General features: G+C 37.6%; 1 protein-coding gene across 2 annotated transcripts in view; it reads right to left on the bottom strand.

The window, feature by feature from the left end:
• Positions 1 to 12944, bottom strand: part of LOC107562557 (guanine nucleotide-binding protein G(z) subunit alpha-like) — a 45702-nt gene that overhangs the window by 2636 nt on the left and 30122 nt on the right. The gene's annotated exons all lie outside the window — the stretch shown is intronic.

Below are 12944 nucleotides of genomic sequence, written 5' to 3'. Positions count from 1 at the left end.
GTGGGTTTCACAGAGACATGAATAAAATCAGTGCAGTATATGAAAATGATGAAGGAAGAGTTGGGAAGACCTCATCACTGAGGCTCTTTCAGAATTTTAGTCTCCTTCTTTTGCCTTAGTGCAGCACCAAGGTTATTCCTGCTGGTCCTGGAGCAACATTCCCATCGACCAATCAAATGCATGGGTTAGGTTTAAGATTTAAGGATTGAGGTTGAAACCCAGGGTTTTTTTTTAAATTTTTCAAGGATCATCAAATATGACAATTTCCTTGTGATGGACCTCTTTCCTAAAACATAAAGACAGCTACATATTTTCATGTATAAATACTCATTTATAACACACACTGAATAAAAATGGTGTTGAAACACTGATTTCTAGTAAAAAATAAAATAAAATCTAGTAAATTTCTGAAATATTTACAAAGAAACGGCAACAACTGTAAAATATTGAATTAAACGTGAAATAGTAGGGCTGAAATCATTTCTTGTAAAATGTACTTCAATAAGCTTTGTTTTATTTAAAACTTATAATTTTTAACAGTCTCTCTCTATAGATAGATAGATAGATGTATAGATGATAGATAGATAGATCAATTGCACTTTTCACAGTTAATTTCAATAAAATCAATTCTTACAGTTAAAAACTTTACTGTAAATAAAATAACTGATTAATCTGCCAATTTCAGTCTCAAAATGCCATAGTAAAATTATTATGTTAAACATATTTCGTTAACATCTTAAGTTAACAGTTCTACAAAATACATTTTGAATAAATTATCTGGTAACACTTTACTTAAAGCCTTTATGTATAATGCATTATAAAAGCAGTTTTAATGCATTAAATATGCCTTGTAATGCACCTTATCATGCATTGTACACTCTCATGAGTAATTGTAACCACAGTTAATACATTATAACACTTATCAATTCATTGTTACACAATGCATTATAAATTCGGTTATAATTATTTCCGACAAGATATAATGTATTACAATGCACATTATAAAGAATTGTAATGCATTTTACCTTTTGATAACCCATATGCATTATGACTTTGTAAAGTGTTACCAAATATTAAAGGGGTCATATGACGATGCTAAAAATAACTTTATTATTATTGTTGCTCCTCTCTGCCCCGCCATTCTGAAACGCATCAATTTTTACAAAGCTCATCATTCAGAAAAGCGCGGTGTGCTCTGATTGGCCAGCTATCCAGTGCATTATGATTGGCCAAATACCTTAAGCGTGTGACGGAAATGTTACGCCCCTTACCATATTTGGAAACACACTGCGTCTCCACGACATGGCGGCGGCGGCAACAATACTACAGTGAGAATAAAAGTTATACCTTCTTTCTTTGTGTAAAACATTTGGGCGGTGTTATGCAAATCGTCCAACACAGTGACGTAGATATGTGGGGGCATGTTTAAACGAGGCATTTTAGGAAGGCATGGATGAGTCTTAACTTTTATAAAGAATATCTCTTTGGGTTTGAGACTTTAGTCTTTGCAACTTTACGGAACTTATACATGCACGAACAGCTTGTAACACTCCAAAGACAAAGGAAAACTTGAAATAGCATCATATGACCCCATTAAAAAAATAAGACCAAAAGCACACTGTTGGGGAATATGTGCTGTTTTATATATATATATTATAGTATGAGTAATCCTCCATGACATTCAAATGTAATCTTTGAAAAATGGCACACACATTTAATTATTTGGGGGAAAACTCTCTCATAAACACACAAACATTTATCCACAACGTCTAGACAGCTGCCAGATTGCGAGAGGCTGCGATTTTCACTGAAACTCGAGTGTGCACTCATATTCCTACAGAGAGAGGCCCTCCAATGGCCTTGAATTGGACTTTTTGAAATCAGGTCACACCATTAGCCAAGCGTCCCTGAAGATCTTAAGGTGTCCATTAACCAATCGCACAGCTCAGGGGACAGGGTAGAAGTGCTTTGTTGAAGCTCAGGGTGTTTCCAACTACAGCATTCTCCAAAGCTAAGTGAGAGATAGAAGGAGACGAGAGAGAGAAAAAGAAAGAGAAAAGGAGGTAGGAAGCCAGTGGGAGGGGGTGCCCCGCTGAGACACACCGCACAGTGTGACGTCTGGCCTCTCTCTGCGCACGCCAGACACAAGCCTTCATTAGGCTTAAATATTAATAAGAAGATTCAACAGTGTATTAATGCTTTGTTTCCTGTAAATAAGAACTGTTGGATTGAGACGTCTCGCTCTAGAAAATCCATTTCATTGAAGCGGAGTGAAAACGACTCTTGTCTAGTCTTCTAATAGCCCCAGCAGCAATATGAGAGAGCTGTAAAGTACATTTACACCATACCTGCTCATAATTGTCATGCTTTGTGTCTCACATTTGTCTCTCGTGCTCTTTATTCCGCCCTGCTTACATTTCCTTTGTTGAAGATAAGAACATTATACAAAGATTATCTGTGTTTGAACTTAGAAACTCTCCTAGTTATTGCTTCTTTTCATTAAGTTATTATAGGAACTGCAACCCAGGCTCATTAGAAAAACGTGGCTGGCACAACATTTCTGCAAAATGATATTACATTGCTTGTTGTACACTTTGCAACTATTTCATAGCGAAATGTCCAGTGAGTGGAGCTAAACACCCATTCAGTTTGATCCAAAACAGGTGAACGAGAATCTATCAATGTTTTATTACTTTGGTTGTTGCATCACAGCAGTCTGGAAATTACATTTTAGTGAGTGGCACAAAAAGTTAATTCTCTAACGCGTTTGAAAATAATGTACCACCTACACTAAACCTAACCAATAGTGTTAACAAATGAAACACATGATAAAAACCCACTTGCAGAAGCAACCATGCCATTTTAGCTTGAGTGCTTCGCTTTGCAAGTGCAATGCTATACCAGGTGAGCTGACGAGCAAGTTTACTATGTCAGAAAAGCTATATATATGTGGAGCAGGTTATGCAATGCAAATGTGAAAATTTATTAGTTTGCAAATTGTGCACTAAGGTAAAGTGTATGGTAAAAGAGTTTTGCAAAACTGTAAGTAGAAGCATATTAACAACTCAAGTGAAATTGAGCTACTTTTAAACTGCTGCCATGGGATGATTATTTTTTCATGTGGGTTTGACATATTGCATAATCTATATATTTGACTGAAATACTTTATTGAAATAGTTCACACATTTTATATTCTACCATTCATAAAACGGTGCTAGATTATGAGTTTTGTGAGGGAAGGACACTGGTAGGGAGCCTTAATAGACTGTTTATAATTACTGCAATATAGCGATTTATATATTGATTAAGATGAAACACTTTATAACACATAACAGTGACTGTAAAATGTATATTTTAGGTATTCTTAGAGATTTGGGGATATTTTTGATTAGCCATTGGGCTAGTTTTGTAACACAGGCCTGGCAATCCTTGTTAGCAAGCTATTGTTCATCTGGTTGACAATTTTAAATGTTCACAATTGCTTTGATATGAGTCAGTTCAGCTAATGTGGCTAATATGGTTAGCTTCAAAGCTTCACTGAATGCAGGGAGGCTAAGCTACCCGAGTTGCTATGGATTTTTTTCACTGACATCCATGTTTATCAGTAATTGAAACATATGAGTAAGTGTCTGTCTAGCTTCCTTGGCATCCCTCAATATTACATGGCTGCAGTATAATGCAGTATAATGTATCAAAATACAAATTTACATTATTTTTTTTGTGGTGGTTGTTAGGATGTTGCTACACTATCCAGTTGCTAGGGTGTGGCTGTCAAAAAAGGAGTATCTGTGTCATTCACAGTCATATTTTCAAAATTTGGGGCAAGTTACAAATTAAAGTCTTTAGTGACTCGAGTGTCTACACTATAACATAATCTGTTAATAATACATTACACATTTTAGGTTGTCCGATTGACTAATTCTTGATTACTTTGAGATAACTTTTGACTTAACCTGTTTATCACATTGATATAAATGTACCATATTGACATAAAAATACTGCAAGGGGTTTGTGAGTTTAATTAAAAGCATAAAAATTTAATGGATTCTAAAATAACAATTAAAATAATAACACTTACTAAAAAAACATGAAGTGATAAATCAAATAAAATTCTAATAAATCAGTTCATCAATCTTTTCAGTATTTGATGCAAACGTCGAAATGTTCAGAAAACACTTCTTAAAACGATTTAATTTTGTAAATCCAGTGGACAAATTCTGTGTGGCCTCTCAATTTTTTTTGCATATATAGCCACCTGATAAGTAACTGGTTTTATGTGAATGTCCACAAAACTGGAAGACTTTCTGAATGTAGATAAACTAAATTTTAAATAAAATGTATTGCTATTGTGTGAATAATTTGTTATCATGTAATCAATAAAAAGTAACTGTAGTCTGATTACAAGTATTTTAAATTGTAATATAGTCTAATTACGAGTACTTACCGTTATCTTTGGAATCTGATAACGTAATCCAGATTACATGTAATCAGTTACTACAGCATGAGCACTGGTTTTCGACTACCTCTGGATGCGGTCGATAGCGGACAAGCTACAAATGTTTCAGACCCGGTTTATACCTGTATTTAGTGTGTCCACTTGTGATCGGATCAACAAAAATGCATCTTAACACAAGATTTAAACAGGGCCTTACTTTCTTCTAAGGAACTTAGAAGATATTTTGAAGAATGTTCGGAACCAAACAACCCTTTGTTTTTCATTCTATGGACAAAAAAACACTAAGACATCTGTAAGAATATCTTCTTTTGTCTACAATAAAAGAAAGCAAGTCATACAGATTTGGAACGACGTGAGTGTGAATAAATGATTACATAATTTTTAGGGCTGCCCCCGACTAAAGATTTTTCTGGTCGACTAGTAGTCAATTCATTTGAAGCATTAATCGACTAATCGCACATTTGTTAATAAACTATTTAAATTATAATAACAAGCCTTTAATTGCCTGCATAGTGTCACGAATCCGGTCCATGAACTTCCATCTGCTAGCCATCAGAGGTCACACTTTCCGATTTCATTGACTCTCGCACTACACACTGTTGCACATCACCCCGGACTACATATCCCATCATTCATTGCACTGATTGCACTCAGCACGATTGCACACAGCTGTTAACACTGATTGCACCCAGCTGTTTCATATCACTCCCTCACTATTTAACACTCACTCTGATCCCGTCCCTCTGCCGAGTATTGTTCAGCGCTTATCTCCAGATAGCTACACTACAGAGCCCTCATTCGTTTCCCTGCCTTAGCGGTTTTCTCGGTTTCTGATATTCGCCTGGTTTCCTGGATTTCTCCTTTAGTCTTGCCCCTTTTTTGATTCTGTCTGCCGTTCATCGACCTACGCTAGCCCTAGGACTATTCTTGTGTCTTGCCCGCCATATACCTGTCTGCCACTGTTTGACCCTGCCTGCTTTATGACCACGTCTCTGTCTTCTCCAAAATAAAGCTTTGCGAATGGATCCGCACGTCTCACGTCTCGTCAGCCCCGTAACACATAGCCTATAAGATCTCAAGCACATGCATAAGCTTGCCACAGTACAGCGACTGAAGAATTAATGATTATGAATTTGTCAGGGAAAAACAGTAAGGGGGCTGCATTAACATTTAAAAAAGTTATTGATAAACTAGTGCTTTCTTTGTTCTTGGTTTAAGAGAAGTCGGCGACACTGACTCGTCATCTTTGCCACAGTGGATGCGTCTGTCTGCACTTTTAATACGGATTACATAATCTGAGAATATTTGTTTTTTTATTTGAATTGGCTTATTTGAAAGTTGACATTTTGCTATCAATATATATATTTTTTTCATGTCTGTATACAAATATACATGGAGTTTTGCGCTCAAGTTCACAGAGACTGAGACGGCAGAAAGCGCATCCTGTTTGCTTTCATTATTTTACAAAAGCGCAATGTTTTGTTGTTATTGTGAGTGCACAAAATAAACGTAGAGTCTTAACAGATTTGAAAGATGTATTACTCTTATCTGTATGAGCAAAAATAACAGAGTATTTTAAAAGCAAGTAAGCGCACCGGCGCCTCCATCTGTCCTGCAGTGAGTGTTCAGCCTCCACACTCCGCACAGACACTTCAATAGCGCACATATCTCTAGGGTAACATTAGGCGACCATGTAACGTTGCTAATACTTACATATTTCAGATGATAAGCCATATTTGAGGTCGATGAATGATAGGCGAGCGTTTGGATATCCTGCCCGAATGTAGCCTACTGTATTACCACATAGACCAGTCGTTAACGATCCGCGTGACTTCATCAATGTGGATTTCTATTTCTTTATTTTCTGCGATTAAGCGACTAATAAAATTTTGGTCGACCAAGCCTTTTCTGGTCGACTAACGGTCAGTCGAATATTAGGAGGCAGCCCTAATAATTTTACATTTTCATTGCTGTCTAATCAAACATAAAAATAAATAATCTAATGTGCTTCAATGGCTCTAGTCAGTCATAAAGTTGGAGACAGCAGAACTTCCTCAAAGCCAAATATATCCTTCCATGTTGCCCAAGCATCCCTCCCATGATGACCCAGTTCTTGAGTCTCTCTCCAACTCCTCCCAGCCAATGGAACCAGAGCTGCATTGCTTCAATCAACTATTGCGCAATGCAGTTCCTCACGCTATCCTTCTCTGCACAAGCACACGTTCTCCGCTGCTTGCACGAGCGCACTTCTACCTCTCTCCGGTTGCCGAGCACCAAGTAAACCCCCCAAACCCCTCCTCCCGGTCACAGCTCATTGTCAACAGCCCAGGATTAGGAGCGTTTGACTGCTCTGTTGCTTGGCAACAGTTGCCATGGAAACCTTTTTTAAGGGAGGGTTGGGTCAAAAAAAGGAACCTGGAAAGGGATGTTGAAGGGGGAAAAGAAGATAAAACGCGCTGCGCCACAAAATTGATAACTGTTGCTTGAAGTCCCCAGCAGAATTAGATGATTGCGGATTGCAGCTGAAAAGTTACATTTGTGGCAGTGAATTACTGGAAAGCTTTTGTACCAGATGTGCAGGAATAAGCTTTCCCTTAATGAGGGACTGTGTGACTACAGAAGAGAGGACATTTCTAATTCAAATCTGTTGAATTTGCTTTCATTAGGTAAAAAAAATTACTTAAAAGTAGGGTTGAAGCATGGTGAAAATTATAATAGGTGGGACTGGTAACACTTTAGTTTAGGGACCAATTATCACTATTAACTAGCTGCTTATTAGCATGCATATAACAAATATATTGGCTGTTCATTCATACTTATAAAGCACACATTAAAGGGATAGTTCACTCAAAAATGAAAATTCTGTCATTAATTATTCACCCTCATGTTTTTCCAAAGCCGTAAGACCTTCGTTCATCTTCGGAAAACAAATGAAGATATTTTTTGACGAAATACAAGAGCTTTCTGACTCTGCATAGACTATTGTCAGAATATATAGACAATGAACTAAGAAAGATGGATGTCCTACGTCAGAATATTGGCTCCTGCATCAGCAGCACCTCATGCATGCGTCGTGGTACTGTTGTGAACACACGGCGAAGACTAACATGGAAGAGAAGAAAATTTTGAATAAATAAAGTTGTTTTTGTTTTCTCGTAGCTTCATAAAATTAAGGTTTGAACCACTGATGTCACAGGGACTATTTTAACGATGTCCTTACTACCTTTCTGAGCCTTGAATGTGGTAGTTGTGTTGCTGTCTATGCAGGGTCAGAAAGTGCTCGGATTTCATCAAAAATATCTTAATTTGTGTTCCAGAGATGAACAAAGGTCTTACAGGTTTGGAACGACAGGAGGGTGAGTAATCAATGACAGAATTTTCAGTTTTTGGTGAACTAACTGTTTAACGCCTAATTCTGTAAGACCATATTTTAGATCCCTTAATCCTTACCCATACCTAAACTGAACAACTACCTTACTAACTATTAATAAGCAGCAAATTAGTAGTTTATTGAGGCAAAAGTCAAGTAGTTAATCGTTAGTGCTGGTCCCCAAACTAAAGTGTGACCACGGGATTTTAATGCTGTAACTGAAATGTTTCCTAAATTTCTGGAGAACCACCATCTATAAATTATTGCTCCACTTAAGCCTGAGTGAAACTGCTTTTTGCAAAGCTCATGACAGATGGAAATACATAGAAACACACAGGAGGTAATTCATTATCAGGGGAAGGTATGGAGTGTTTGCTGTGTTCTGGAAAAACTTGCCCTAAAACATCAAACATGTTTCACATGTTTTTGGTTTTGTTGTTGTAAGTTTTAGTGAGCAATAAGACCTGGATTCAAATTATTATATGATTTTAATTAATATATACAGTTCATATTTATGATTTTTTTGTTTTTGAAAGAAGTCTTAATGTTGAAAACAGTTGTGTGGCTGATAATGTTTGTGGAAACTGTGAATTCTGGATTTTTTTTTTTAAGTTCAAAAGAACAGCATGTATTTAAAACAGAAATCTTTTGTAATGTTATGTCTTTACTGTCACTTTAAATCAAATCTTACTGACCCCAATGCAATGGGATTCTCAAAAACCTACTTTGGATGCAAACAACAGCCAAAGACACCCTTCTGTGAACAACGTGTATTGCTGGTCGCCATGATTTTGCCAAGACAGACATCTTCCTGGATCAGCATCTTTTGTTGATCCTGGATCAACATAACTGTCCAAAAATATAGACTAAACCTAATCCCTACCCCTAAACCTAACCCTACGCATAATTTATTTCTAAAATCAGTGTGAAATGATAGCTGACTAACAAGGGTGTAGAAGCACCTAACCCTGATTGTAAGCCTAAAACAGATATTTCCTGAAAAGTTATCCCTCAATTCTGATTGGTTAATTGGAATGTTGTTCCAGGATACACAAGGATGTTGATCCAGGAACATGTCGTACTTGGTGAAATCACGGTCACCGTGTATTGCTGTAGGGGAGGTGCTTTAAAGGGGATGAATTTAAAACACAAAACATAAAAAACCAAGAGGGTTTTGCCATGCAAATTGTCTAACAGCTATGAAATAGAACACTGTTAGCATGCTAATTAAAGCCTAAAATTACAATTATTTTCTTAAAATGCAAAAAAAAAAAAATATCCACATGAACCAGTTGACCTTACTTCATGACTATTCAGCAATTGTGACTCATTTATTTGTTCCATTCAAAACCCACTTGGCTCAAAAATCTGTTTGAGTGAGCATGACGCTTCTGCCTGTAGCTGTATACTAGCTTAATATGCTGCGAAATCTGCTGTTCGTTTAGCCAGACATTTTAATAGAGTCCTGTTTTCCTATATAATGACTGTTTTCAAAAGTCCTATATACAGTATTGGTTGTTTAGACACATTAATGTAGTACAAAAGCTTTTAGTGTCACTTGCCCGACCCTGTCATCTTAGTCATCATTGTTTATTTAACACACAAGTCACCAAGATTTCCTCCTATTAGCTACATTCTTCTGAGCATCGTCGTTCAATTTCTCTTCTAATGCTTGTGTCTCTCCCTGTGGCAGCCAGTCCATTCAGACAGACTTTCTCAAGACCACAAAGCATTGCTTTAAACCCTTCTCTGCCACTCTGACTCAATCATTCGGTGACCGCACTGATCCCTTTTGCCTCACCCGATGCGTGTGAGTGAGTGAATGCACAGAGTGTCATTTCACAAATTCTGCTCCATACGGGCAGAACCAGAGCAGAATGGCAGCACACAAGCGGCAGCACATGTGGGCCAGTTCAGAGATGAGTGCTTATAGTAATCTATTTCAGAGGCTCACACCAGACCCTGGAGCTCAAGCACACGCTCATCTAGCTGTTAGCGTATGTTTACGAAACACGTGAGGCCCTGTGTAGCCCAGATTTTCCATGAGCCTTTCCTGGATGGTCAAGGAGAACAAAAAACTTAGCACAGCAACAACAGCTTTCTTATGAACATGGAAAAACCCTGATGTGTCATATTTATACACTGTATCTTTTAAAAACAACATTACATGACGTTAGCAAGCTGTTTCACTTCCATAATATAATATATATCTGAAACAGGATATTCAAGATGTCCTAAAGCTAATTGATGCACCATTCGCAATACTGTAAAACCAAGAACTTGTGTTAAGAAAATACAATCCATTTATTGAGTTTAAAGGGCACCTATTATGCCTCTTTTTACAAGATGTAATATAAGTCTCAGGTGTCCCCAGAATGTGCCTGTTAAGTTTCAGCTCAAAATACCCCACAGATCATTTATCGTATCATTTTGAATATGCCTGTTTTGAGTGGAAGCAGAAACAGGCTGTTTTCGTGCATGTCTCTTTAAATGCAAATGAGCTGCTGCTCCCTGCCCCCTTTTCCAGAATAGGACTGTGCCTTTACAGCTCGTACTATGGATACTCTACTAAAAACATTTGTTTGTTTTTATTACCATATCTATTGTGCTGAAATCATGCGGTTTAAACCATATTAGCTTAAACTTCTGATATACGGTTTCCTGAGCACACACATCCGAAGCACACACACAGAAAGTAGCTGTCACACGGCATGCAAGTACTAAACTAAGTTCTCTTTCATGACTTATTGAGCTTAAACTGTCAAATACACACAAGTGTGTTAAAAACACACATAAGTTACAAAAACACAGTTGGCTATGTCTGTGAAGGTAAATAGCTGGGAAAGAAATCACATGTTTATATTATATCTGTGTATTAAGTGACAGCAGCATAATATATAAAACCTATACTGCTGTCTATGCTGTTAAAGTGCCCCTATTATGGATTTTTGAAAATTACCTTTCATGCAGTGTGTAACACAACTCTAAGTGAATGAAAACATCCTGCAAAGTTTTAAATCTAAAAGTGCACCGTGCATAAAGTTATTGTCTCTCAAAAGAAAGCGTCGACTCTGAATCATTGAAACGAGTCATTTTTAAAACGAATCCCAAGCCGTTTCATGTTGACGTCAACATGAAACATCAGCATATTGCCCGCCCACTTGTTGGTCTGAATGAAAATGCAAATTCATTCTTTGTCACTAGGTGCTGCTTTTGAGCAATACGTAGCTGTTTCTCCAGTAACGCTGTACACAAAGCAGTACTGCGCTCACAAACGCTGCTTTATCAGGCATTACAAGCATGATGAAATGGAAATGAAATCGACCAATAGGACCAATCACTGCAGATTAGCGTCACGCAAAGAAGGGGTTTGGAAAAATTAATCGTTGAGCGAATCGTTTGGGAGTCGTTGAGCAAATAAGGAAAAAATAATTGCATATTATAAGACAATGTAAGTGTTTTTTGACCTTGCATGCATGTCAACCTGATGTTTGGGACTCCCAAAACCAAAATATGAACCTTTCATAACCCATAATAGGGGCACTTTATTATGAGCCAAACACTAAAACAAAAATCAGAAAATCACTCCCTGCTCTGGACTGAATAATATCTATAGCTGTAATAAGTAGACATTTCTTACTTGAACGCTTCTTTTAAATGCTCTAGCCTAGCGTGAAGATAAACATGGTGGATTGTGTGCAGTTCACTCAGGGCGGTGAATACGGCAGTGCCCGTCAACAGTCGTGGGCGGGGCTTGTAAAATATGACGTCACATTTTACAGATTCTGCAAACAGCTTGTTCTGAGACACTGCTTATAATTAATGGGGATAAAAAAATTTTAAAAAGAGCGGGTGGATTTTTATCATTATAGGGTGGTTGTGTACATACACTTCCAAAACACATTTATGTTCAATATGTAAAAGTGAATTTTGCATGATAGGTGCCCTTTAAAAACATTAATTTCATTTGAATCTACCATGAAAATCATCAATTCACTTTGTAAACATGCTAATAAATCCCCCCCCCCCCCCTTCAATATATTCTCTTTTCACCATTCCCCTAGTGAGATGGTACTTCCTTATTCTTTCAAACAAGACACGCAAAACTTTCTCTGACCCCCATCACATCAGTGATTTTCCCCAGTGCTAAATCTGATCATTCTCACGGGTACACCCTGACACCTTGCACTGTGAACTCAATTATCACTCTTGTACAACCCCCCCTCCCTCCCTCCCCCCAAGACCCACAGAACACTTTTATTTTTAACTCCCCAACTCTAATTGATATTCCAGGCTAATGCACTACTTGGAAGTTCTTGTTGTGAGTCGAGGGAAAAGGTTTAGCATAGCGCACACAGGTGATAAGCAATTAGCTTTACCACATGGAGAGAGAACGTATGTGGTTAGATGGTCATTTAGAAAAGTTAATTCCAAGTCTCAACATAAACACACCTTTTAGGGTGGAGAGAAGGCAATGGGATCGGCAAAGGACCTTGAGCTGGGAATCAAACTATATATCACCACGCTGCCCAATAGGCTATCGTGCTGCCAGCACTGCAAAGTTGTGTGGCTGGAACTACAGTACAGCTCTCAACCTGTGGTTTCTTGTTAGTATGTTTTTATGGATGTGAAACAAAGTTATTACAGTTTTGGGAAACAGTTATGACTTGTTAGTTAGTTTCGCCCAAAAAATTTTATTCTGTCATTAATTTCTCACCCTCATGTTGTTGCAAACCTGTAACAAAAAAATCTTCAGAACACAAATTAAGATATTTTCGATGAAATCCGAGAGCTCTCTGACCCTGCATAGACAGCAACACAACTACCACGTTCAAGGCCCAGAGAGTAGTAAGGGCATCGTTAAAATAGTAATTTTATGAAGCTACAAGAATACTTTTTGTGCTCAAAGAAAACAAAAATAACTTTATTTGACAATCTCTTCTCTTACGTGTCATTCTTCGGCGGGCATTCACTAGAGTACCACAACATCAGAATGCCGGCTCCTGCATCAACAGCATCACATGCATGCGTTGTGATACTCTCGTGAATGCGTGGCGGAGACTGACACGAAAGAGAAAAATTGTTGAATAAAGTTATTTTTGTTTTCTTTGTACACAA

This window comes from Sinocyclocheilus grahami, unplaced genomic scaffold, assembly GCF_001515645.1.
Source record: "Sinocyclocheilus grahami isolate Dianchi unplaced genomic scaffold, SAMN03320097.WGS_v1.1 scaffold828.1, whole genome shotgun sequence".
NCBI classification, from domain to species: Eukaryota; Metazoa; Chordata; class Actinopteri; order Cypriniformes; family Cyprinidae; genus Sinocyclocheilus; species Sinocyclocheilus grahami.
This window is presented reverse-complemented; position numbering and strand designations above follow the sequence as displayed.